This window comes from Nerophis lumbriciformis, linkage group LG13, assembly GCF_033978685.3.
Source record: "Nerophis lumbriciformis linkage group LG13, RoL_Nlum_v2.1, whole genome shotgun sequence".
NCBI lineage: Eukaryota > Metazoa > Chordata > Actinopteri > Syngnathiformes > Syngnathidae > Nerophis > Nerophis lumbriciformis.
The window spans coordinates 14,889,247-14,916,830 of record NC_084560.2 but is presented as its reverse complement, the minus strand read 5'-3'; the positions used below and the strand labels follow the sequence as shown (position 1 = coordinate 14,916,830).

General features: G+C 40.5%; 1 protein-coding gene across 4 annotated transcripts in view; it reads right to left on the bottom strand.

The window, feature by feature from the left end:
* The window catches only part of myo3b (myosin IIIB), a 304,160-nt gene that overhangs the window by 9,188 nt on the left and 267,388 nt on the right, over nucleotides 1-27,584 (bottom strand). For 3 of the 4 annotated variants that reach the window (XM_061971640.2, XM_061971644.2, XM_061971643.2), the window contains one exon: nucleotides 3,155-4,703. The exons of the other annotated variant lie outside the window; for it this stretch is intronic. The gene's annotated coding sequence lies outside the window, so the exon portion shown is untranslated. Of the gene's footprint in view, nucleotides 1-3,154; nucleotides 4,704-27,584 lie in introns of those variants that run through there. 4 annotated transcript variants of the gene reach the window in all.

The window sequence follows — 27,584 nt, the reverse complement described above, 5'->3', positions numbered from 1 at the left end:
TAAAACATTTGGATGACAAGTCATAGAGGAGTCATTGCAGAAGTTGAGTCTTGGGGTCAAGAATGCAAATTGTCCAACAGTTTAAGCACAACATTTCTCAACCAGCTATTGCAAGGAATTTAGGGATTTCACCATTTACGCTCCGCAATATCATCAAAAGGTTCAGAGAATCTGGAGAAATCACTGCACATAAGGCTGAAAACCAACATTGGATGCCCGTGACCTTTTATCACTCTGGCGGTACTGCTTCAAAAAGCGACATCAGTGTGTAAAGGATATCACCACATGGGCTCAGGAACACTTCAGAAAACCACAGTCAGTAACTACAGTTGGTCGCTACATCTGTAAGTGCAAGTTAAAACTCTACTATGCAAAGCCAAAGCCATTTATCAACAACACCCAGAAACGCTTCGCTGGGCCCGAGCTCATCTAAGATGTACTGATGCAAAGTGGAAAAGTGTTCTGTGGTCTGACGAGTCCACATTTCAAATTGTTTTTGGAAACTGTGGACGTGGTGTCCTCTGGACCAAAGAGGAAAAGAACCATCCGGATTGTGCTAGGCACAAAGTGTAAAATCCAGCATGTGTGATGGTATGGGGTGTATTAGTGCCCAAGGCATGGGTAACTTACACATCTGTGAAGGCACCATTAATGCTGAAAGGTACATACAGGTTTTGGAGCAACATATGTTGCCATCCAAGCAACGTTATCATGGACCCCCCTGCTTATTTCAGCAAGACAATGCCAAGCCACGTGTTACAACATCGTGGCTTCATAGTAAAAGAGTTCGGGTACTAGACTGGCCTGCCTGTAGTCCAGACATTGAAAATGTGTGGTGCAATATGAAGGCTAAAATATCAGAAGGGAGACTGTTGATCAACTTAAGCTGTACATGGGAAGAATGGGAAATAATTCCACTTCAAAAATGTGTCTCCTCAGTTCCCAAACCTTTACTGAGTGTTGTTAAAAGGAAAGGCCATGTAACACAGTGGTAAAAATGCCTTTTTTGCAATGTGTTGCTGCCATTAAATTCTAAGTTCATGATTATTTGCAAAAAAAATTAAGTTTCTCAGTGTGAACATGAAATATCTTGTCTTTGCAGTCTATTTAAGTGAATATAAGTTGAAAAGGATTTGCAAATCATTGTATTCTCTTTTTATTTACCATTTACACAACGTGACAACTTCACTGTTTTTGGCTTCTGTAAGACTGCGCCACAACCAAGGTTTCAGTTGCTGAATGACGGTCTGACACAAAGACTGGTGTGTGAGAGATGTTTTAAAGGAATTTTCAGGTGGAAAATACACCTGCCCACACCATAACCCCACCCCCACCATGGGCCACTAGACTCACAACGTTGACATCAGCAAATCGCTCTCCCACACGACACCACACGCTGTCTGCTATCTGCCCTGAACAGTTAAAAACCGGGATTTATCCGTGAAGAGAACACTTTTCCAACATGCCAGACGCCATCGAATTTTCACTCAAGTCGGTTACCACGAGGAACTGCAGTCAGGTGCAGATGAGCTTCCCTGAGACGGTTTCTCACAGTTTGTACAGAAATGTTTTGGTTATGCAAACCCATTGTTGCAACAGCTGTCCAGGTGGCTGGTCTCAGACGATCATGGACGTGCACCTGCTGGATGTACAGGTTCTGGGCTGGTGTAGTTACACGTGGTCGGCGGTTGTGAGGCCGGTTGGATGTACTGCCAAATTCTCTGAAACGCCTTTGGAGACGGCTTATGGTAGGAAAATGAACATTCAATTCACGGGCAAAAACTCTGGTGGACATTCCTGCAGTCAGCATGCCAACTGCACGCTCCCTCAAAACTTGCGTCGTCTGTTGCATTGTGCTGTGTGATAAAACTGCACATTTCAGAGTGGCCTTTTATTGTGGGCAGCCTGAGGCACAAGTGAGCAATAATCATGCTGTTTAATCAGCATCTTGATATGCCACACCTATGAGTTGGGATGGATTATCTTGGCAAAGAAGAAATGCTCACTAACACAGATTTAGACAGATTTGTGAACAATATTTGAGAGGACTAGGTCTGTGTATATAGTAAAAGTTTTAGATCTTTGAGTTCAACTCATGAAAAGTGTAATGTTAGAGCAAACAGAACCGGTAGAGTGAAGTGAAAGCCGCTCAAAGCGGCAAATGTGGAATTTGGAGACAAGCTACTTTGACATAAATGGCGTGCTTACCCCAAATAAACCAGAAAAAATGTCCCTGGCCAGCTGGCCCAAAGAGACAACGGTCCATCGAGTTAGTCCCACTTAGACTTAGACTTAGACAAACTTTAATGATCCACAAGGGAAATTGTTCAACACAGTAGCGCAGTTACAATGATGGAAAGTGTAAGGATGGAAAGGACAATGCAGGTATAAATAGACTAATATAGCGATAAAAAATCTAACATATATACGAATATATACATAATATGTGTACAGAATAATATATATACAGATATATTATATTACGTCAATAGCACTTCATATTGATCATGATATATGCAGCACTTCATGCGTGTTGGTACAACTACAGTACATACTTTGTTGGGCTAGCAGTGTACAAACAGAGCATGAAATAATAATGCTGACATAAATGCAACTTTAGACTTAGACAAACTTTAATGATCCACAACGAAAATTGCTCCACACAGTAGTTCAATTACAAAGGATGGAAAGGGTAATGCAGGTATAAAGTAGACTAAAAATGTACCATAGTAGCAATATAAAATATAACATATGTAATATTTACATATTATATATACAGTATATAATATATACTGATATATTATATTATATTATATTTAGGGATGTCCGATAATGGATTTTTGTCGATATCCGATATTCCGATATTGTCCAACTCTTTAATTACCGATACCGATATCAACCGATATATGCAGTCGTGGAATTAACACATTATTATGCCTAATTTGGACAACCAGGTATGGTGAAGATAAGGTACTTTTTAAAAAAATTAATAAAATAAAATAAGATAAATAAATTAAAAACATTTTCTTGAATAAAAAGAAAGTAAAACAATATCAAAACAGTTACATAGAAACTAGTAATTAATGAAAATTAGTAAACTAAATAAACTAAATATACTAAAATTAACTGTTAAAGATTAGTGGACCAGCAGCACACACAATCATGTGTGCTTACGGACTGTATCCCTGCAGACTGTATTGATATTAATTGATATATAATGTAGGAACCAGAATATTAATAACAGAAAGAAACAACCCTTTTGTGTGAATGAGTGTGAATGAGTGTAAATGGGGGAGGGAGGTTTTTTGGGTTGGTGCACTAATTGTAAGTGTATCTTGTGTTTTTTATGTTAATTTAATAAAAAAATAAAATAAATAATAATAATTAAAAAAAACGATACTGATAATAAATAAAAAAACAATACCGATAATTTCCAATATTACATTTTAACGCATGCCGATATTATCGGACATCTCTAATTATATTATTATATCATATATACAATATATTACAATGACCATGTACAATATTACAGTATATGTAACAGCTGCAGCATAAAATAGAGAGTAGATCCAGCAGAAAATGGACATTCTAAACAAAGAGAGGTAGCTAACATAGAAGCGGTCAGGTAATAGACAGATATCGCTCTATAGTGTGTCGCTTTGCACTGTGGAGGGACATTAGCTGCGAGCTCGCTAGCGAGGACGCTACATTGAGGACGCTACATTGTGTCGCTGCCAAATTTGCAGTACGCAGCTGGAATGTATGTTCAACATGCTTTATCGCAATATAAAGATAATATTAAAATCTCTCTCGTCAGCCAAATTGATATCGTGTATTGCCTATATCGTGCAACCCTATTAGATCAACCTTATTTGCTGATAATCTTAAACAGATATTGGGTTTTGAAATGTTCCTCCAATCAGCCTCACTGTATATGTGATATATGCACAGACTTTCCCAACCAGCAGTGGAACCAAATAAATGCTATTTTCCCTTTGAGCTGCTCAGTTCAGCACTAAAGTCAACTTCTTGCATTTCCAAACATTTTAATGGGACTCCAGCTGAGGGACGGAGTTGGCTGGGCAGCACTTTGAAATAGTTTGGTGGAATTTCCCCAACACAATGGCCGGTCGCCGAGGCAATCGACTTGCTGAAAACCTTTACGGTCTTATGTCTATGCTTTAATTCTGACAGGACAGGGTCACCTCCGCAGGTGCAAGTTTTCCTGCTGCATACTACAAAGCCAAGCAGGGAGTTGATCATGTCAGGAGGATGAATACATGCATAGCATCATTATTCCTATCTGAGCTTGGATTTTCTGCATTCTAATTTATCATTTGAAATTTGGTCAAGCGATAATTCAAACCAAGATTCAAAATATTGTTTTGCCTTCGGTCCCGAATCGAGCACAACTACACGGTGCCCTCAAAACATCCTTTCTGTAGGTGTGACAGTGGCAAGTGAAACAAGCCATATTGCACAAACCTCATCAAAGAAACAGCAGGTGTCCCCATCCTTGTTTCCAAACTTGAAGGAAAACACGCACATTAACAACCAAATCTTAATAGCACCACATTTAGTCTAAGTCATATAAAACAGCAATTTGCCATAAATAAATACAAATGTGCAATAGATGTAGAGTGTGGACGATGACTGTTTTTTTTTTCTTTCAGGTCAACTTTGCTGGTGAAGAAGGCAATCTGCAGAGGAGAGACAAAAATAAATAAAAGCATAGTTTAGTGCAGGGCTGGGCAAATATTTTGACTCGAGGGCCACATTGAGAGAAAAAAATGTGTCTAGGGGGGGCCAATGTGTATGTGTGTATAAATGATATATACACAATTACCTGTAAAAAAAACTGCTGTACGGTATGTGTGTTTGGGTCCCTTTTCTTCAGGAACACTAATACCAAAAGTCACAATGTCCCATAGAGTTCTAAAAAAGTTATGACAGACCACCTCAAAAAAACGGAATGGAATTTTACAGTTTTTTACTGAATGGGACACCCAAAATAGTATTTTTGATTACTATTATTATTAATGTATCACTATTTCTTTTTCTTTTTTTTCTTTGTTTATTTAATTGATGTATTTGTATATATTTGTTTTTTTTTGTTGTTTCTTTCTTTTTTTGGAGGGGGGGGGGGGGGTGTGGGGGGTATGGGTGCGATATAAACAAAAATATCTTGACATTTAGGGCAGACAATAGATATATGATTTATGTGAATATGATGTAATGGATAGGAATGTCTGATGCTGGATTTCAATAAAAATAAAATGAACAAAAAAAAGAAAACAAAGAAAGTGGGATTTACAATATTAACTATGATCAATAAAACATTGAATATTAACAACGTATGAACATTGTTGCTCTTTTACTTCTCAGATCAAGCAAAACTCAACAAAAATGTAACAAATAGCAAAATATGAATGCAAAGTGTAATAAACACCTACAATATGATATAATATCACGTAAAAATCTGCTTCCGCATCTGTTCCTGACACATGTGTTCGGGGCTGAAAACTAGCCCCGTCCACTCTGCTTTGTTCCTGGTCTGAGCTGCTGTGACCTAGATTACCCTAATAACTCCTAGAACACTCAAAAGTGCAGATTTCAACCATTGAAATACTTTATATAGTTAGATGCTAGTTATAGTGTGAGAGTCCAGTCCATAGTGGATCTAACATAATATTGTGAGAGTCCAGTCCATAGTGGATCTAACATAATAGTGTGAGAGTCCAGTCCATAGTGGATCTAACATAATAGTGTAAGAGTCTAGTCTATAGTGGATCTAACATAATAGTGTGAAAGTCCAGTCCATAGTGGATCTAACATAATAGTGTGAGAGTCCAGTCCATAGTGGATCTAACATAATAGTGTGAGAGTCCAGTCCATAGTGGATCCAACATAATAGTGTGAAAGTCCAGTCCATAATGGATCTAACATAATAGTGAGAGTCCAGTCCATAGTGGATCTAATATAATAGTGTGAGAGTCCAGTCCATAGTGGATCTAACATAATAGTGTGAGAGTTCAGTCCATAGTGGATCTAACATAATAGTGAGAGTCCAGTCCATAGTGGATCTAACATAATAGTGTAAGAGTTCAGTCCATAGTGGATCTAACATAATAGTGTGAGAGTCCAGTCCATAGTGGATCTAACATAATAGTGTGAGAGTCCAGTCCATAGTGGATCTAACATAATAGTGTGAGAGTCCAGTCCATAGTGGATCTAACATAATAGTGTGAAAGTCCAGTCCATAATGGATCTAACATAATAGTGGATCTAACATAATAGTGTGAGAGTCCAGTCCATAGTGGATCTAACATAATAGTGTGAGAGTTCAGTCCATAGTGGATCTAACATACCGGTAATAGTGTGAGAGTTCAGTCCATAGTGGGGCCAGCAGGAGATCATCTAGTATTAATTTCAAATTGAGATTTGAGATACATGTGCTTTGAGTAAAATAGGTAACTGCACTTTATTTGGAACTTTGCCCATCATTCACAATCCTTGTGTGCGATAAGAACAGATATGTTTTTCTTTTTGGATTTGCATCCTAAATAGTAAATAAATACGAGCAAAAGTCTTATCGGAGTTGCTCTATTTTGCCTATAAATCACATAAAAACATCCAAACACCTACATCGTCGTTTTATATCCACGCTGTAAGTATATATGTAATGTAGTAACGGGGACATTCATAATAACATTTAATATTTACGTATTTTTCTCATTTTAGCATACGGTGGCACATTATTTGCATCACATTGTTTGCTTTGTCCTTGGACAACATCACTGATTGCTACTCAACTGCAGACTTCATGAGAGTCAACAGACATAATAAAACACATTTACTGTACAATGTCTGCTGTCATTTAGATGAAGAATGACTCGCAATAATCCTCGCATAGAAAATAGTGCTGGAAACAAGTGTCTTTTTGTGTCTAAATTGGACGCCAAAGTCAACCAACTTGTCAGATAATGTCCTCATCTTAAGATCAAGGTGAGGCGCATGATTTACAGAAGCCAAAAGCAGTGAAGTTGTCACGTTGTGTAAATGGTAAATAAAAAGAGAATACAATGATTTGCAAATCCTTTTCAATTTATATTCAATTGAATAGACTGCAAAGACAGAACTTAGAATTTAATGGCAGCAACACATTGCAAAAAAGTAGTCAGAGGGGCATTTTTACCACTGTGTTACATGGCCTTTCCTTTTAACAACCCTCAGTAAAGGTTTAGGAACTGAGGAGACACATTTTTGAAGTGGAATTCTTTCCCATTCTTCAGCTTAAGTTGTTCAACAGTCTCCCTTCTGATATTTTAGGCTTCAACATTTTCAATGGGAGACAGGTCTGGACTACAGGCAGGCCAGTCTAGTACCATGAAACAAGTTGAAAAACGTATTCGGGTGTTACCATTTAGTGGTCAATTGTACGGAATATGTACTGTACTGTGCAATCTACTAATAAAAGTTTCAATCAATCAATCAAACCCGCACTCTTTTACTATGAAGCCAAGCTGTTGTAACACGTGGCTTGGCATTGTTTTGCTGAAATAAGCAGGGGCGTCCATGGTAACGTTGCTTGAATGGCAACATATGTTGTTCCAAAACCTGTATGTACCTTTCAGCATTAATGGTGCCTTCACAGATGTGTAAGTTACCCATGCCTTAGGCACTAATACACCCCCATAGATGCTGCCTTTTACATTTTGTGTAAAACAATCCGGATGGTTCTTTTCCTCTTGGTTCCGGAGGACGTGACGTCCACAGTTTCCAAAAACAATTTGAAATGTGGACTCGTCAGACCACAGAACACTTTTACACTTTGCATCAGACCATCTTAGATGAGCTCGGGCCCAGCGAAACCGGCTGCGTTTCTGAGTGTTGTTGATAAATGGCTTTTGCTTTTGCATAGTAGAGTTTTAACTTGCAAAAGAGAAAGCAGCTCACCAGCTGATGAAGTCAAAGTAGCAGCACTAGCTAGTTAGCTCTCTGTGATCACGGCGCCACTAAAAAATGTTTGTCTTATGATAACGATATCGCTAATACTTGGTAATATTCATGTCACGAAATGTAAATGGGGTATTGTTTGCTGTTTTTGGATGGTTGTGTATTGAATCATATATGAGCGGAATAGAGGACCTCCCATTGAATCCATTTTAAGCGGACTTTTATTTACGAGTGCATAAAAACAAGACATCTGTTTTCTTGCTTCTCATAATGATTGTGAACGATAAGCAAAATTCCCCCCAAAACGTGCAGTTCCATTTTAAGAGCTCCGTCACAGAAGTGCTTATTGTCACGGCGATCGTTTTACCAGGATGCAGACGGAATGACTTATTTCCCATAAATCAGTCAGGCAGGAATACAAAAATATAGGATGCGTGCCGGTAGCACAGGAAGCTAAAGGAAAAGCTTAGCATGGAACAAGGAAGCAAGAAATCAACGTAACGTGTTGCGTGTGTTAGAATAATTATGTGTAAGTTATCACACAACTCTTATGCTTAAAGGCCGTTGCTATAGTTATTATCAATTGTGCTGAAGTTGTGCTTTTCTATCTGTGCAAAGGGACAACTTGCAATCTTGGATTGCGAGTCGTCTCGTATCAGTGTTTGTGTCCAGAACATCGAGTACCGTGACGCAGACAAAGCAGAGGCAGGTCGATATCATGAGTATCAGCACATTTTCATTTCATGAATAATCAATATATGATTATTCATGAAATGAAAATGTGCTAGACACAATATGTCTAACTGGGGTTGCTGAGATTACCCCCCTTCCTTCAGAAGCAGCCTCAGTGATGTAACCAGGGACCTCCCAAATAAATAGAGGAGCACGTGGGCTGCGCCTTAGAGCGTAGGTTGGAACTGTAACTAAGTGTACAGCCCAATACGTCTCTCCTCATTGAGCCAAATTGAACTCTGTCTCTGCATGATTCCTTGCTTCTTGTCTGTTTAATAGATGTCATCAGTGTTTGAACCTGACAGCGTGAAGCAAACAAGACAGCCAGACTGAGTGTGGCGAAAGGCAGGAATAAGTAGCTCTCTGATTAGTGCCCGGCAGCAGGTGAGCATCCCGAACACTAATCAGAGGCAGGTGAAAACAATCAGCACCCATGGTAACTAAGAAACACAAACCCAGCGGTGCTGAAAACAGAACCAAGGGAGTATTTAACTAAAACAAGACATTGTCCGGGCAATGGATCATGACACTTGTACAAACCCCGTTTCCATATGAGTTGGGAAATTGTGTTAGATGTAAATATAAACGGAATACAATGATTCGCAAATCCTTTTCAACAGATATTCAATTGAATGCACTACAAAGACAAGATATTTGATGTTCAAACTCATAAACTTTTTTTTTTTTTTTTGCAAATAATAATTAACTTAGAATTTCATGGCTGCAACACGTGCCAAAGTAGTTGGGAAAGGGCATGTTCACCACTGTGTTACATGGCCTTTCCTTTTAACAACACTCAGTAAACGTTTGGGAACTGAGCAGACACATTTTTTAAGCTTCTCAGGTGGAATTCTTTCCCATTCTTGCTTGATGTACAGCTTAAGTTGTTCAACAGTCCGGGGGTCTCCGTTGTGGTATTTTAGGTTTCATAATGCGCCACACATTTTCAATGGGAGACAGGTCTGGACTACAGGCAGGCCAGTCTAGTACCCGCACTCTTTTACTATGACGCCATGTTGATGTAACACGTGGCTTGGCATTGTCTTGCTGAAATAAGCAGGGGCGTCCATGGTAACGTTGCTTGAATGGCAACATATGTTGTTCCAAAACCTGTATGTACCTTTCAGCATTAATGGCGCCTTCACAGATGTGTAAGTTACCCATGTCTTGGGCACTAATACACCCCCATACCATCACAGATGCTGGATTTTCAACTTTGCGCCTATAACAATCCGGATGGTTCTTTTCCTCTTTGGTCCGGAAGACACAACGTCCACAGTTTCCAAAAACAATTTGAAATGTGTACTCGTCAGACCACAGAACACTTTTCCACTTTGTATCAGTCCATCTTAGATGAGCTCGGGCCCAGCGAAGCCGACGGCGTTTCTGGGTGTTGTTGATAAACGTTTTTCGCCTTGCATAGGAGAGTTTTAACTTGCACTTACAGATGTAGCGACCAACTGTAGTTACTGACAGTGGGTTTCTGAAGTGTTCCTGAGCCCATGTAGTGATATCCTTTACACACTGATGTCGCTTGTTGATGCAGTACAGCCTGAGGGATCGAAGGTCACGGGCTTAGCTGCTTACGTGCAGTGATTTCTCCAGATTCTCTGAACCCTTTGATGATATTATGGACCGTAGATGGTGAAATCCCTAAATTCCTTGCAATAGCTGCTTGAGAAAGGTTTTTCTTAAACTGTTCAACAATTTGCTCACGCATTTGGAATCTACTTTTATACCCAATCATGGCACCCACCTGTTCCCAATTTGCCTGTTCACCTGTGGGATGTTCCAAATAAGTCTTTGATGAGCATTCCTCAACTTTATCAGTATTTATTGCCACCTTTCCCAACTTCTTTGTCACGTGTTGCTGGCATCAAATTCTAAAGTTAATGATTATTTGCATCAAATATGTTGTCTTTGTAGCATATTCAACTGCATATGGGTTGAAAATGATTTGCAAATCATTGTATTCCGTTTATATTTACATCTAACACCATGTCCCAACTCAAATGGAAACGGGGTTTGTACGTTGTGGTGCTACAGTATTCCTATTTTTATTACTTTTTATGGACAACTGTTTCAAAATGCTAAATCAGAGGTTGGCCAGTGTTGTGAAAGCAACTACGTTAGAAGTCCTGCGATTTTATAAGAATAGTTGAGCTGCACGTGAAAGTTTAATATCTTAAAAATAAAAAGAAAACATGTCACCATTCTGTACTATCTGCTATGACAGATGTGAAGTTTTGGGGGTGACAAGAGGAAGGGTGGAGGGTCTGCTGGGTTGTATCCTACGTGGGGTGAGATGCAGAGGGGAGAAACGCTGCAAGCTAAGGGCACTTGAGCCGCTATAGTGGTGTCTCGTACCAGAAAACATCTGTGAATTTCCTCAGTGATGGACAACAAAGTGGAACTCCGAGCAGTCACTCAGCGGCGCTTTGAAGCTGCAGTCTGACAGAAAGCCGCCATTGTTCACAGCCCCCCCGACACACAAACTCTAACTTTGCTCTCCCTAATTTTCCCTGCAATGCGATACAAGTCCGCCCCGCCCCCCCCTCGACCCTCTCTTCTGAGGCTATGAAGTGTGCATATTCACCAGCAAAGAGCAAAGCCTCGGCAATGTGCGGCCTGGCCCGGGGGTCACGGAGGGCGGGTCTGGTCATTATACCTCCCAGCAGCCCACCCTGGATGTGATAATCCTGCCTTAAGGAGGGGAATTCTCCTCCTCCATTATGAAGTACAAGGTTACATCAAACGTAAAAGACAATAAAAAGTGGACGGGCTTTCACACAATGCATCTTTGCCTTTACGTTTAGCCTCAAAAGAAACAATAGAAGTATAGATAGAATAATAGAAATGGTCTGTTCCAGGGTGAAACTGTTGCCATCGTACAGAATCAGAATCAGAAGTATGGTCAGGGATGGTCTCCTGCTGGACCCACTATGGACTGGACTCTCACTATTATGTTAGATCCACTATGGACTGGACTATCACAATATTATGTTAAATCCACTATGGACTGGACTCTCACACTATTATGTTAGATCCACTATGGACTGGACTCTGACAATATTATGTTAGATCTACTATGGACTGGACTCTCACACTATTATGTTAGATCCACTATGGACTGGACTCTCACTATTATGTTAGATCCACTATGGACTGGACTCTCACACTATTATGTTAGCTCCACTATGGACTGGACTCTCACAATATTATGTTAGATCCACTATGAACTGGACTCTCTCACTATTATGTTAGATCCACTATGGACTGGACTCTCACTATTATGTTGGATCCACTATGGACTGGATTCTCACACTATTATGTTAAATCCACTATGGACTGGACTCTCACAATATTATGTTAGATCCACTATGGACTGGACTCTCTCACTATTATGTTACATCCACTATGGACTGGACTCTCACACTATTATGTTAGATCCACTATAAACTGGACTCTCTCACTATTATGTTAGATCCACTATGGACTGGACTCTCACACTATTATGTTAGATCCACTATAGACTGGATTCTCTCACTATTATGTTAGATCCCCTATGGACTGGACTCTCACAGTATTATGTTAGATCCACTATGGACTGGACTATCACATTATTATGTTAGATCCACTATGGACTGGACTCTCACACTATTATGTTAGATCCACTATGGACTGGACTGTCACTATTATGTTAGATCCACTATGGATTGGACTCTCACTATTATGTTAGATCCACTATAGACTGGATTCTCTCACTATTATGTTAGATCCACTATGGACTGGACTCTCACTATTATGTTAGATCCACTATGGACTGGACTCTCACACTATTATGTTCGATCCACTATTAACTGGACTCTCACACTATTATGTTAGATCCACTATGGACTGGACTCTCTCACTATTATGTTAGATCCACTATGGACTGGACTCTCACTATTATGTTGGATCCACTATGGACTGGATTCTCACACTATTATGTTAAATCCACTATGGACTGGACTCTCACAATATTATGTTAGATCCACTATGGACTGGACTCTCTCACTATTATGTTACATCCACTATGGACTGGACTCTCACACTATTATGTTAGATCCACTATAAACTGGACTCTCTCACTATTATGTTAGATCCACTATGGACTGGACTCTCACACTATTATGTTAGATCCACTATAGACTGGATTCTCTCACTATTATGTTAGATCCCTTATGGACTGGACTCTCACAGTATTATGTTAGATCCACTATGGACTGGACTATCACATTATTATGTTAGATCCACTATGGACTGGACTCTCACACTATTATGTTAGATCCACTATGGACTGGACTGTCACTATTATGTTAGATCCACTATGGATTGGACTCTCACTATTATGTTAGATCCACTATAGACTGGATTCTCTCACTATTATGTTAGATCCACTATGGACTGGACTCTCTCACTATTATGTTAGATCCACTATGGACTGGACTCTCACTATTATGTTAGATCCACTATGGACTGGACTCTCACACTATTATGTTCGATCCACTATTAACTGGACTCTCACACTATTATGTTAGATCCACTATGGACTGGACTCTCTCACTATTATGTTAGATCCACTATGGACTGGACTCTCACTATTATGTTAGATCCACTATAGACTGGAATCTCATACTATTATGTTAGATCCACTATGGACTGTACTCTCACACTATTAACTAGATCCACTCGACGTCCATTGCACCGGTCGCCCGGGATTGATTGAAGTACTTTAATAATCCCCGAGGGGAAATTGAGATTTTTAGCACAATCCCATTCAAGAGCAGGACAAACATTACAGGAAGACAGAAAAAGGATCGCTGACGGGTCTGCCAACTTCCGGCGGCCCATACAAAAAAAAGGTGAGAAACAGGTCAAATATTCAGTCAAAGTCTGGACTCCAAGGACGGGGTCCAGACTGAGGCCAACGGAAAAAAACAACTCATAGACACAGCACACATAAACAATTTACATAGAATCAACAAAACTTGCAACAGAGGGGAGGGAGTGGGAGCTACAGAGGCCGGCTGCTGCTCTATGAGCGCTCGTCAGCCGTCCATCGCCACTAAGGGGAATCAAGCTGTGTACCATGCTAAAGGGAAGTTTTAGCATAATGCAATTAAGACACGCTTAACGATGCTGACAAAGGACAAAAGGTCATGTGAAGGTGAGATGTGGCTCAACAAAATCTCTGTAAAAATGTCACTTGAGTGGTGCTGCAGAGATATTTGTGCCAAACTTGTGCTGTCATAGTCCAAAAGACTCGCATCAATAAGGTCTTCAGCAAAGGCTGAACAGTAATCTCTTGTTTATCGCTGTTAATTGGTTCCGGACAGGACTGCATTAAATGAATTTCCATGAATTAAAAATCTAATATTTTCATAACTGGAGCATAAAAAGACTGCTCCCTACCTTCTACATTCATTTTTATTTTTACCATTATGATAACTTCAAAATAAAGACAACGTCAGATTGTTGTCTTTGTTTAAAAATAGACCAAACAGATTCTGAAAATGAACTAATCATAACGTTTTTTTTTACACTAAGATGTTGCGGTTAAAAGTATTCTATCTTCAATTGTCGTTATTTATACTTTCTGAAAAAATGATGTGATTATGTTCATCAGTCAAACGGGTGGAATTGAGTCTGGCAGAGTTTTTATAGCTTGTATTCACTCCTTTACTATGCCAGGCTCAAAGTGGCGGGCCAGCCAGCGTCTGTTATGTTAGCCTTTGAGGCAGAATTTTTGCCATTTTCGAAGAAAAATGCTCTGTGCTTCCGTTGTCTTTGGCTGTTGGAACCGTTCAAAATCACGAAAAGGATAAACGTTTCTTCAGAGTTCCTCCAGAGGAAATCAGGAAGATTTTACAAAAGAAGACGAAAATAAGAGCACATACTCCCGTCAAAGACTGCATGAGTTTGCAGTGAACACTTGGTTAAAAGTTTGTTTGATATACTTTGAACCTTTCCTATTTCTCATTTAAGTATTATCTTGATATTATTCGTAGTTCTTAAAACACATTTTTGATATGTGTTTTGTAAAGCACCAACTCCTTGTCAGGTTCAAACACTGATGACATCTATTAAACAGACAAGAAGCAAGAAATCATGCAGAGACAGAGTTCAATTTTGCTCAATGAGGAGAGACATATTGGGCTGTACACTCAGTTACAGTTCCAACCTACGCTCTAAGGCACAGCCCACGTTCTCCCCTATTTATTCGTGAGGTGCCTGTCAGGCTTGCCCCTGACAGTTTGGTTGTGTTTTAGTTTTTCCTCTGTGCGTGTAGTATTTCCTGTCAGCGCTCTTGTTTTGGTTCTGTTTCCTGTTTGTCTCCCTGAGTGCTGTGTCCCCTCAGCTGTGGCTGATTGGCACCTGGCCACACCTGGTGTCAATCAGCCAGCTGCTATTTATACCTGCCCTACCCTCCAGTCACTGCTGGATTATTGTAGGAGCTATGTGTCATTGTCATTGTCGCTAATACTTGTTGTCACTACTACCTGTCGTTGTAGCTCTGTCTACTTTTGTTCACTCTGCTCATGTCATAGTTCCTTCGTGTCACAGTAAGTGTTTTTGTTTCTTGTCCACAGTTAGCATTTTTGCTATTTTAGTTCATAGCCAAGTTTGTTCTCCACCTTGTGTGCGCCTTTTGTTGTTACCCTTTTGTTTGTTTTTTTGCCATAGTGTTTAATTAAATCATGTTTTCTCGCTCAATGCCTGCCGTCATCTCTGCATCTTGGGGTTCGTCACCAACAAACTCTGACAGTGCCTGGTTACATCACTGAGGCTGCTTCTGAAGGAAGGGGGGTAATTTCAGCAGCCCCACTTAGACACAATATAGGATTATTCAGAAATGGAAATGTGCTGACACTTGTGATATTGCCCTGTCTCTGTTTTGTCTGCGTCACGGTACTCGATGTTCGCCCTTGGCAGTCAGCAGGCCGGGTCTGGACACAAACACTGATACGAGACGACTCGCAATCTTGGATTGCAAGTTGTCTCTTTGCACAGATAGAAAAGTACAACTTCAGCACAATTGATAATAACTATAGCAACGGCCTTTAAGCATAAGAGTTGTGTGATAACTTACACATAATTATTCTAACACTCCTCTAGTCTAGTCTAAATAAAAGAAAACTTGTGTGAGCACAATCTAAAAGAGTTCAGTTTTTACTAAAGGCAACAATCTTAAATAAAGCTTTCAGCGCCTACACAACATAACTAGGGTTATATTTTGGTAGAGATGGGGGAAAACCTTGCATGCTCGTAAACGGTGCGCACAACAAAAACCAAGCAAACAATACGCAAAGTTGAACCACGAAATGCAACATTACCCGAGCAAAAACAAGGCATTATTTATCCGAGAGAGTCTTGATACCAATGACCTTGACTCAGTCACACACAAAGAAGTCGTAGACCTCTACGCTCTTCCAAGTTTTTATCTGTTTTGTTGTGTAGAATGATGTCCGGCACGTCATATACAAACCCCGTTTCCATATGAGTTGGGAAATTGTGTTAGATGTAAATATAAACGGAATACAATGATTTGCAAATCATTTTCAACCCATATTCAGTTGAATATGCTACAAAGACAACATATTTGATGTTCAAACTGATAAACTTTTTTTTTTTTGCAAATAATCATTAACTTTAGAATTTGATGCCAGCAACACGTGACAAAGTTGGGAAAGGTGGCAATAAATACTGATAAAGTTGAGGAATGCTCATCAAACACTTATTTGGAACATCCCACAGGTGAACAGGCAAATTGGGAACAGGTGGGTGCCATGATTGGGTATAAAAGTAGATTCCATGAAATGCTCAGTCATTCACAAACAAGGATGGGGCGAGGGTCACCACTTTGTCAACAAATGCGTGAGCAAAAATGTTGAACAGTTTAAGAAAAACCTTTCTCAACCAGCTATTGCAAGGAATTTAGGGATTTCACCATCTACGGTCCGTAATATGCACGTAAGCAGCTAAGCCCGTGACCTTCGATCTCTCAGGCTGTACTGCATCAACAAGCGACATCAGTGTGTAAAGGATATCACCACATGGGCTCAGGAACACTTCAGAAACCCACTGTCAGTAACTACAATTGGTCGCTACATCTGTAAGTGCTGTAACACCCAGAAACGCCGTCGGCTTCGCTGGGCCTGAGCTCATCTAAGATGGACTGATACAAAGTGGAAAAGTGTTCTGTGGTCTGACGAGTCCACATTTCAAATTGTTTTTGGAAACTGTGGACGTGGTGTCCTCCGGACCAAAGAGGAAAAGAACCATCCAGATTGTTACAGGCGCAAAGTTGAAAAGGCAGCATCTGTGATGGTATGGGGGTGTATTAGTGCCCAAGACATGGGTAACTTACACATATGTGAAGGCGCCATTAATGCTGAAAGGTACATACAGCTTTTGGAGCAACATATGTTGCCATCCAAGCAATGTTACCATGGACGCCCCTCCTTATTTCAGCAAGACAATGCCATCAACGTGGCTTCAGGGACGGCGTGGCGCAGTGGAAGAGTGGCCGTGCGCGACCCGAGGGTCCCTGGTTCAATCCCCACCTAGTACCAACCTCGTCATGTCCGTTGTGTCCTGAGCAAGACACTTCACCCTTGCTCCTGATGGGTGCTGTTTAGCGCCTTGCATGGCAGCTCCCTCCATCAGTGTGTGTGAATGTGTGTGTGAATGGGTAAATGTGGAAGTAGTGTCAAAGCGCTTTGAGTACCTTGAAGGTAGAAAAGCGCTATACAAGTACAACCCATTTTTTTCATAATAAAAAAGTGTGCGGGTGCTAGACTGGCCTGCCCGTAGTCCAGACCTGTCTCCCATTGAAAATGTGTGGCGCATTATGAAACCTAAAATACCACAACGGAGACCCCCAGACTGTTGAACAACTTAAGCTGTACATCAAGCAAGAATGGGAAAGAATTCCACCTGAGAAGCTTAAAAAATGTGTCTCCTCAGTTCCCAAACGTTTACTTAAAAGGAAAGGCCATGTAACACAGTGGTGAACATGCCCTTTCCCAACTACTTTGGCACGTGTTGCAGCCATGAAATTCTAAGTTAATGATTATTTGCAAAAAAAAAAAAAAAAAGTTTATGAGTTTGAACATCAAATATCTTGTCTTTGTAGTGCATTCAACTGAATATGGGTTGAAAAGGATTTGCAAATCATTGTATTCCGTTTATATTTACATCTAACACAATTTCCCAACTCATATGGAAATGGGGTTTGTAGATGTAATGGCTTAGTTTTTTTAATTATCAATACATTTGAAACATTTAAAGAAAAAACGTTTTGTCAATATGGGCTCTTGTGGGTAGAATCCTGAGGGGGAAAATGAATGTAAAAATGTAAAATGTAAAAACTTTGCAAATAAGACTGTCACACAACAAAATGTGGAAAAAGTGAAGCGCTCTGAACACTTTTCATATGAGCTGTCGAGAGACAGACAACCTCATAAAAGCAATAATTAAACAATAAAATGCGCGACCTTGCAGGATGTATTGTGTCACGCCATTGTTACGAGCAAAATCATCCAATTGTATTTGAACAATATTCAATTCAAACAACATTATTAATAGGGATGTCCGATAATGGCTTTTTGCCGATATCCGATATTCCGATATTGTCCAACTCTTTAATTACCGATACCGATATCAACCGATATATACAGTCGTGGAATTAACACATTATTATGCCTAATTTGGACAACCAGGTATGGTGAAGATAATGTACTTTTAAAATATAATAATGAAATAAATAAATTAAAAACATTTTCTTGAATAAAAAAGAAAGTAAAACAATATAAAAACAGTTACATAGAAACTAGTAATTAATGGAAATTAGTCAAATTAACTGTTAAAGGTTAGTACTATTAGTGGACCAGCAGCACGCACAATCATGTGTGCTTACGGACTGTATCCCTTGCAGACTGTATTGATATATATTGATATATAATGTAGGAACCAGAATATTATGAATGAGTGTGAATGGGGGAGGGAGGTTTTTTGGGTTGGTGCACTAATTGTAAGTGTATCTTGTGTTTTTTATGTTGATTCAATAAAAATAATAAAATTTAAAAAACGATACCGATAATAAAATAAACGATACCGATACATTTTAACGCATTTATCGGCCGATAATATCGAACATCTCTAATTATTAACGTTCCCAATATTGGATGACACTGAATAAGGTACAAAGGAGTACATGATATAACACATTTATTAATACACAAACGTGCCTGTCCCCCCTTTGGCTATGACAAATTTCCTGTTCCGCATCCCAGACCGAGACCAGGTCTTCGCACAGGCCAGTGTTTATTGGCTGGCCATCTGGCGGCTCCATCTGGGAGCGCGGTGGCAAAGGCAAAAAAAACAAAAAACAAAAACAGGTTACACCTTTGGCCGTGCCAAGTCTGCTGGTGCCCTCCTCGCTCTACAAACCGGGAGAGGCTAATCACAATTTCACGCTCTGATTTGTCAAATCCACTCCAGCACCGGAGGCGGCGAGGAAACTTTCAAGTCAGTAAATTTCATGGCGTACAGGATAACGGCTTCTTTTTTTTTTTTTTTTTTTTTTTTACACGCCGCTCTTATTGTTGTGTGAGTCGCCCTCATTGCAGCCTGAATGCTGGCCTCCTCTGCAGGTGGAAGAAGAGAAGTCATTTTGGGGACCGAAACGTTTTGGTGACTGCGAAGATTAGCAGGGAGAGAACTTGGATGCATTCTATATGCATGCTAATGTTGACAACAAAACAGCACTCGGAAGCTCCTCAACCAGCAGCAGGTGTGAGGAAGCTGAAACAAAAGCAAGCCTAACCCTGATGGCGTCTTTTGTCATTAGCAGACCTTTGATGAACTCAACAGCTTCTTTTATCTCCTTCTTCCTCGACGCCTCTTACCCTCCCTCCCTTTCTCCGCCCTGCTCCACCACTTCTTTCATTAATACTGTCTGCAGGCAACTCAGAGCCCTCAACGCACATCTGGCATCCAGTTGATGCTTGGGTTGACCACTTATTCACTGGCAATCAGGAGCTAGTGAAGAGCGTCACAATTTTTTCTACAAACCCCGTTTCCATATGAGTTGGGAAATTGTGTTAGATGTAAATATAAACGGAATACAATGATTAGCAATTCATTTTCAACCCATATTATATTGAATGCACTACAAAGACAAGATATTTTAACTGTATTTTTTTTTTTTGCAAATAATAATTAACTTAGAATTTCATGGCTGCAACACGTGCCAAAGTAGTTGGGAAAGGGCATGTTCACCACTGTGTTACATGGCCTTTCCTTTTTAACAACACTCAGTAAACGTTTGGGAACTAAGGAGACACATTTTTTAAGCTTCTCAGGTGGAATTCTTTCCCATTCTTGCTTGATGTACAGCTTAAGTTGTTCAACAGTCCGGGGGTCTCCGTTGTGGTATTTTAGGCTTCATAATGCGCCACACATTTTCAATGGGAGACAGGTCTGGACTACAGGCAGGCCAGTCTAGTAGCCGCACTCTTTTACTATGAAGCCACGTTGATGTAACACGTGGCTTGGCATTGTCTTGCTGAAATAAGCAGGGGCGTCCATGGTAACGTTGCTTGGATGGCAACATATGTCGCTCCGAAACCTGTATGTACCTTTCAGCATTAATGGCGCCTTCACAGATGTGTAAGTTACCGTATTTTCCGCACTATAAGGCGCACCTAAAAACCACAATTTTTCTCAAAAGCTGACAGTGCGCCTAATAACCCGGTGCGCTTTATTACGATTCATTTTCATAAAGTTTCGGTCTCGCAACTTCGGTAAACATCCGCCATCTTTTTTCCCGGTAGAACAGGAAGCGCTTCTTCTTCTACGCAAGCAACCGCCAAGGAAAGCACCCGCCCCCATAGAACAGGAAGCGCTTCACCCGCCCCCATAGAAAAGGAAGCGCTTCACCCGCCCCCGGAAGAAGAAGAAAAAACGCGCGGATATCACCGTACGTTTCATTTCCTGTTTACATCTGTAAAGACCACAAAATGGCTCCTACTAAACGATCCGGGTCATAAAAAGACGCAATCTCTCCATCCGCACACGGATTACTACCGTATTTCACAGCAACTGAACCGCACTGTGGAACGGGAGCACGTACGGTGAATATTCGCTCCACAGGGAATGAGAAGTCATCCTTCACTGTGGTTCTAGCTTGCCATGCTAACTTCCACTCATGGTGATATTCAAAAGGAAGACCTTGCCAAAAGAGACCTTTCCAGCCGGCGTCATCATAAAAGCTAACTCGAAGGGATGGATGGATGAAGAAAAGATGAGCGAGTGGTTAAGGGAAGTTTACGCGAAGCGGCCGGGTGGCTTTTTTCACGCTGCTCCGTCCATGTTGATATATGACTCTATGCGCGCCCACATCACAGATGGTGTCAAAAAACAAGTGAAGCACACAAATACAACACTCGCCGTCATTCCGGGTGGATTAACCAAAGAACTCCAACCGCTGGATATTGGTGTCAACAGGGCATTCAAATCACGACTGCGAACTGCGTGGGAAAAATGGATGACCGAAGGCGAACACACCTTCACTAAGACGGGCAGACAACGCCGGACAACATACGCCAACATCTGCCAGTGGATTGTAAATGCCTGGGCAGATATTTCTGTCACAACTGTGGTCCGAGCTTTCCGGAAGGCAGGATTCACAGAACTGCTGCACAACAACAGCGACACTGAATCCGATGATTTCGAAGAGACGGAGCCCGCCATTTTGGAAGCCACGCTAGCGCAACTTTTCAATTCGGACACCGAAGACGAAGAATTCGAAGGATTTACCGGTACGAATGAAGAATAACTTCAGAAAGTGAGCGCTATGTTTATTTTGTGTGTTGTGTGTTGTGACATTAACGTTCGAGCAACATTACCGGTATGTTGCTATTGCTCTACACCATTTTGAATTTTACTATGTTTGTGATTGCACATTTGTACATTTTGGGACAGAGTTGTTAGAACGCTGGTTTTCAATATATTATTAAAGTTTGACTGAACTATCTGACTGTTTTTTTGACATTCACTTTAGCGCAGCGTTTTTTTGACATTCACTTTAGCGCAGCGTAGGCGCGGCTTTTAGTCCGGGGCGGCTTATTGGTGGACAAAATTATGAAATATGTAATTCATAGAAGGTGCGGCTAATAATCCGGTGCGCCTTATAGTGCGGAAAATACGGTACCCATGTCTTGGCCACTAATACACCCCCATACCATCACACATGCTGGCTTTTCAACTTTGCGCCTATAACAATCCGGATGGTTCTTTTCCTCTTTGGTCCGGAGGACACGACGTCCACAGTTTCCAAAAACAATTTGAAATGTTTTTGGTCTGTCAGACCACAGAACACTTTTCCACTTTGTATCAGTCCATCTTAGATGAGCTCAGGCCCAGCGAAGCCGACGGCGTTTCTGGGTGTTGTTGATAAACGTTTTTCGCCTTGCATAGGAGAGTTTTAACTTGCACTTACAGATGTAGCGACCAACTATAGTTACTGACAGTGGGCGTCTGAAGTGTTCCTGAGCCCATGTGGTGATATCCTTTACACACTGATGTCGCTTGTTGATGCAGTACAGCCTGAGGGATCGAAGGTCACGGGCTTAGCTGCTTACGTGCAGTGATTTCTCCAGATTCTCTGAACCCTTTGATGATAAAATCCCTAAATTCCTTGCAATAGCTGGTTGAGAAAGGTTTTTCTTAAACTGTTCAACAATTTGCTCACGCATTTGTTGACAAAGTGGTGACCCTCGCCCCATCCTTGTTTGTGAATGACTGAGCATTTCATGGAATCTACTTTTATACCCAATCATGGCACCCACCTGTTCCCAATTAGCCTGCACACCTGTGGGATGTTCCAAATAAGTGTTCGATGAGCATTCCTCAACTTTATCAGTATTTATTGCCACCTTTCCCAACTTATTTGTCACGTGTTGCTGGCATCAAATTCTAAGGTTAATGATTATTTGCAAAAAAAAAAAAGGTTATCAGTTTGAACATCAAATATGTTCTCTTTGTAGCATATTCAACTGAATATGGGTTGAAAATGATTTGCAAATCATTGTATTCCATTTATATTTACATCTAACACAATTTCCCAACTCATATGGAAACGGGGTTTGTAATACACCAGTACAACTACAGAGGATCCCAGCATATTTGAAGATCAGCATTTATTTTTGGTATACATTAAGGTTAGCAAATCAATTTTTTCCCCCAAAAAATAGGGAGTTTTGTTTAACAAAAAACACATGGAATTTACCCCGATGACAGTCATAATATACAAACCCCAAAAGCAGTGAAGTTGTCACGTTGTGTAAATGGTAAATAAAAAGAGAATACAATGATTTGCAAATCCTTTTCAACTTATATTCAATTGAATAGACTGCAAAGACAAGATGTTTAACGTTCACACTGGAAAACTTTGTTATTTTTTTGCAAATATTAGCTCATTTGGAATTTGATGCCTGCAACATGTTTCAAAAAAGCTGGCACAAGTGGCAAAAAATAGTGAGAAAGTTGAGGAATGCTCATCAAAGACTTATTTGTAACATCCCACAGGTGAACAGGCTAATTGGGAACAGGTGGGTGCCATGATTGGGTATAAAAGCAGCTTCCATGAAATGCTCAGTCATTCACAAACAAGGACGGGGCGAGGGTCACCACTTTGTCAACAAATGCCTGAGCAAATTGTTTAAGAACAACATTTCTCAACCAGCTATTGCAAGGAATTTAGGGATTTCACCATCTACGCTCCATCATATTATCAAAGGCCAAAGCCATTCATCAACAAGGCTGGGTCTGAGCTCATCTAAGATGGACTGATACAAAGTGTAAAAGTGTTCTGTGGTCTGACGAGTCCACATTTCAAATTGTTTTTGGAAACTGTGGACGTTGTGTCCTCCGGAACAAAGAGGAAAAGAACCATCCGGACTGTTCTAGGCACAAAGTGTAAAAGCCAGCATGTGTGATGGTATGGGGGTGTATTAGTGCCCAAGACATGGGTAACTTACACATCTGTGAAGGCACCATTAATGCTGAAAGGTACATACAGCTTTTGGAGCAACATATGTTGCCATCCAAGCAACGTTATCATGGACGCCCCTGCTTATTTCAGCAAGACAATGCCAAGCCACATGTTACAACAGCGTGGCTTCATAGTAAAAGAGTGCGGGAACTAGACTGGCCTGCCTGTAGTCCAGACCTGTCTCCCATTGAACATGTCTCTGCTGCACCATTTTTGTTGTGCTTTCACTAATAATACGTTTTTTATCTGCACTTCGCCTGCTGTCTCTGTATCCTGGGGTCCAGACCAACAACGATCAACACAAATTGTAGTATGACTATGCAATTTTTTTCGTTTTCATGTTTTACTATTGGCAGGGGTAACTTAATTGTCACAGAACAATTTCCCTTGTGGATCAATAAAGTTTGTCTAAGTCTGAGTCACTTATTTTAAAGTTCAAAATGTGTTAGTAAGGAGTCATAAAATAATGGAAAGAAGGTAAATATCTTTACAGCTCTTAAAATGAGCATTAGGCAAGTTTTGCATCATGTCCACTGTACATCCATCCATTTACTACCGCTTGTCCCTCTCGGGGTGGCGGGGGTGCTGGAGCACCCCCGCCACCCCGAACACAAAAATAAACGCAACACTTTCGCTTTTGCTCCTATTTTTCAAGAGTTGAACTCAAAGATGTAAAACTTGTATTATCTACACAAAAGACCTATTACTCTTAAACATTGTTCACTAATCTGTGTAAATCTGTGTTAGTGAGCATTTCTTCTTTACCAAGATAATCCATCTCACCTCACAGGTGTGGCATATCAAGATGCTGATTAAACAGTATGATTATTGTACAGGTGTGCCTTAGGCTGCCCACAATAAAAGGTCACATTAAAATATGCAGCACAATGTCACAGATGTCACACGTTTTGAGGGAGCGTGCAGTTGGCATGCTGACTGCAGGAATGTCCACCAGAGCTGTTGCCCTTGAATTTAATGTTCATTTCCCTACTACAAGCCGTTTCAGAGTATTTGGCAGTACATCCAACCGTCCTCACAACCGCAGACCACGTGTAACCTCACCAGGCCAGAACCTCTACACATACTTGCCAACCTTGAGACCTCCAAATTCGGGAGATTTGGGGGGGGTTGAGGTGGACGAGGTCGGGGGGCGGGGCCAGGGGGCGGGGTTAAGGGGGGAAGAGTATATTTATAGCTAGAATTCACTGAAATTCAAGTATTTCTTATATATATATATATATATATATATATATATATATATATATATATATATATATATATATATATATATATAATAAATAAATAAAACAAATACTTGACTTTAAGTGAATTCAAGCTATATATATATATATATGTATTTTATTATTATATATATACATATAAATAAAATAAATACTTGAATTTCAGTATTCCTTTATTTACACATAACACTCCTCTCTACTCATTGTTGTATTTGAAAGTGCAATGCTTTGCAGCCAGTAGCACAGCCTTTGAAGGAGCGTAGGTATGGGCAGTGTAATATTCTGGGTTGGAATCAATAACCAGGCGAGGTGACGAAGTTACGTCTCTTTAGTTCATACTTCAGAACCGACTCCCACACGTGCCGTCAGGGTGCGCAATACAACGTAAACCATTGGCCAACCAAAAAGTAACCACAGAACACTATTGTTCTGTGGTTACTTTTTGGTTGGCTAAGCGGACGTGACGACAAGCTGTCCTCACTCAGGTCCGCACAGGGGGCGTGCCTTAAGTCCGGCTGGAAATCGGGAGAAATTCGCGAGAATGGTTGTCCCGGGAGATTTTCGGGAGAGGCACTGAAATTCGGGAGTCTCCCGGAAAATTCGGGAGGGTTGGCAAGTATGCCTCGACATCCAGCAGGTGCACCTCCACGATCGTCTGAGACCAGCCACCCGGACAGCTGCTGCAACAATGGGTTTGCATAACCAAAGAATTTCTGCACGAACTGTGAGAAACCGTCTTAGGGAGGTTTATCTGCATGCTCGTGGTCTTCATCGGGGTCTCGACCTGACTGCAGTTCGTCTTCATAATTGACTTGAGTGGGTAGACGCTCACATTAGATGGCGTCTGTCTGGCACATTGGAGAGGTGTTCTCTTCACGGATAAATCCCGGTTTTCCCTGTTCAGGGCAGATGGCAGACAGCGTGTGGTGTCGTGTGGGAGAGCGATTTTCTGATGTCAACGTTGTGAATGGAGTGGTGTGGGTGGGGTTATGGTGTGGGTATGGGCAGGTGTATGTTATGGACAACGAACGCAGTGCATTTTATTGATGGCATTTTGAATGCACAGAGATACCGTGACGAGATCCTGAGGCCCATTGTTGTGCCATTCGCCCGAGACCATCACCTCATGTTGCAGCATGATAATGCACGGCCCCATGTTGCAAAGATATGTACACAATTGCTGGATGCTGAAAACATCCCAGTTCTTGCAAGGCCAGCATACTCACCAGATTTGGGAAGCTGTGGATCGGCGTATACGACTACGTCTTCCACTTCCTGCCATTATCCAGCAACTTGGCACAACCATTGAAGGGGAGTGGACCAACATTCCACAGGCCTCAATCAACAACCTGATCAACACTATGCAAAGGAGATGTGTTGCACTGCGTGAGGCAAATGGTAGTCACACTAGATACTGACCTGACTGCTTTTCTGATCCCCCCCCCCGGGCCACCACTAAAGCAAAACTGCACATTTCAGAGTGGCCTTTTATTGTGGGCAGCCTAAGGCACACCTGTGCAATAATCATGCTGTTTAATCAGCATCTTGATATGCCACACCTGTGAGGTGAGATGGATTATCTTGGCAAAGAAGAAATGCTCACTAACACAGATTTAGACGGATTAGTGAACAATATTCGAGAGGCATTGGTCTTTTGTGTAGACAGTAAAAGTTTTAGATATTTGAATTAAACTCTTGAATAATGGGAGCAAAAACAAAAGTGTTGCGTTTATATTTTTGTTCAATCTAGTTAAAGGGGAACTGCACTTTTTTTGGGGGGGGAATTTTGCTTGTCGTTCACAATCATTATGAAAGTCATGATGATGGATTAGTTAATTTTTTTAATGCATTCTAAATATGAAATAAATACAATCAAAAGTCAGCTTATAATGGAGCCTATGGTACCCGTTTAATTCTGCCTATAGAGCTCCTAAAACAACACCTCCATTAGGGTCTTATATACATGATGTAAGTATATATTGAATGTAGTAACGGGCACTTTTATAATAACATTTAATATTTATGTATTTTGATCAATTTAAGGATACACGGCGCATTAATTTAAACAACGCATGACATTTGCTTTTTTTTTTCTTCATCACTGATTATTACTCACTGCAGACTTTATGGGAGCGAACAAACATAATAAAACATCACTTACTGTACAAGGTCTGCTGTCATTAAGAGGACGACTGCTGGTATGCTCATATATTCCCATTTGTTGAATTGTTTAAATGCTGAAATGGTTTGAATGTTAAAATTGTTTGAATGTTGAAAAGCTGACGCTAAACTGAAATGCTAGTGAAATGTATAAATACCGTATTTTTCGAACTATAAGTCGCAGTTTTTTTCATAGTTTGGTCGAGGGTGCGACTTATACTCAGGAGCGACTTATGTGTGAAATTATTAACACATTACCGTAAAATATCAAATAATATTTTTTAGCTCATTCACGTAAGAGACTAGACGTATAAGATTTCATGGGATTTAGCGATTAGGAGTGACAGATTGTTTGGTAAACGTATAGCATGTTCTATATGTTATAGTTATTT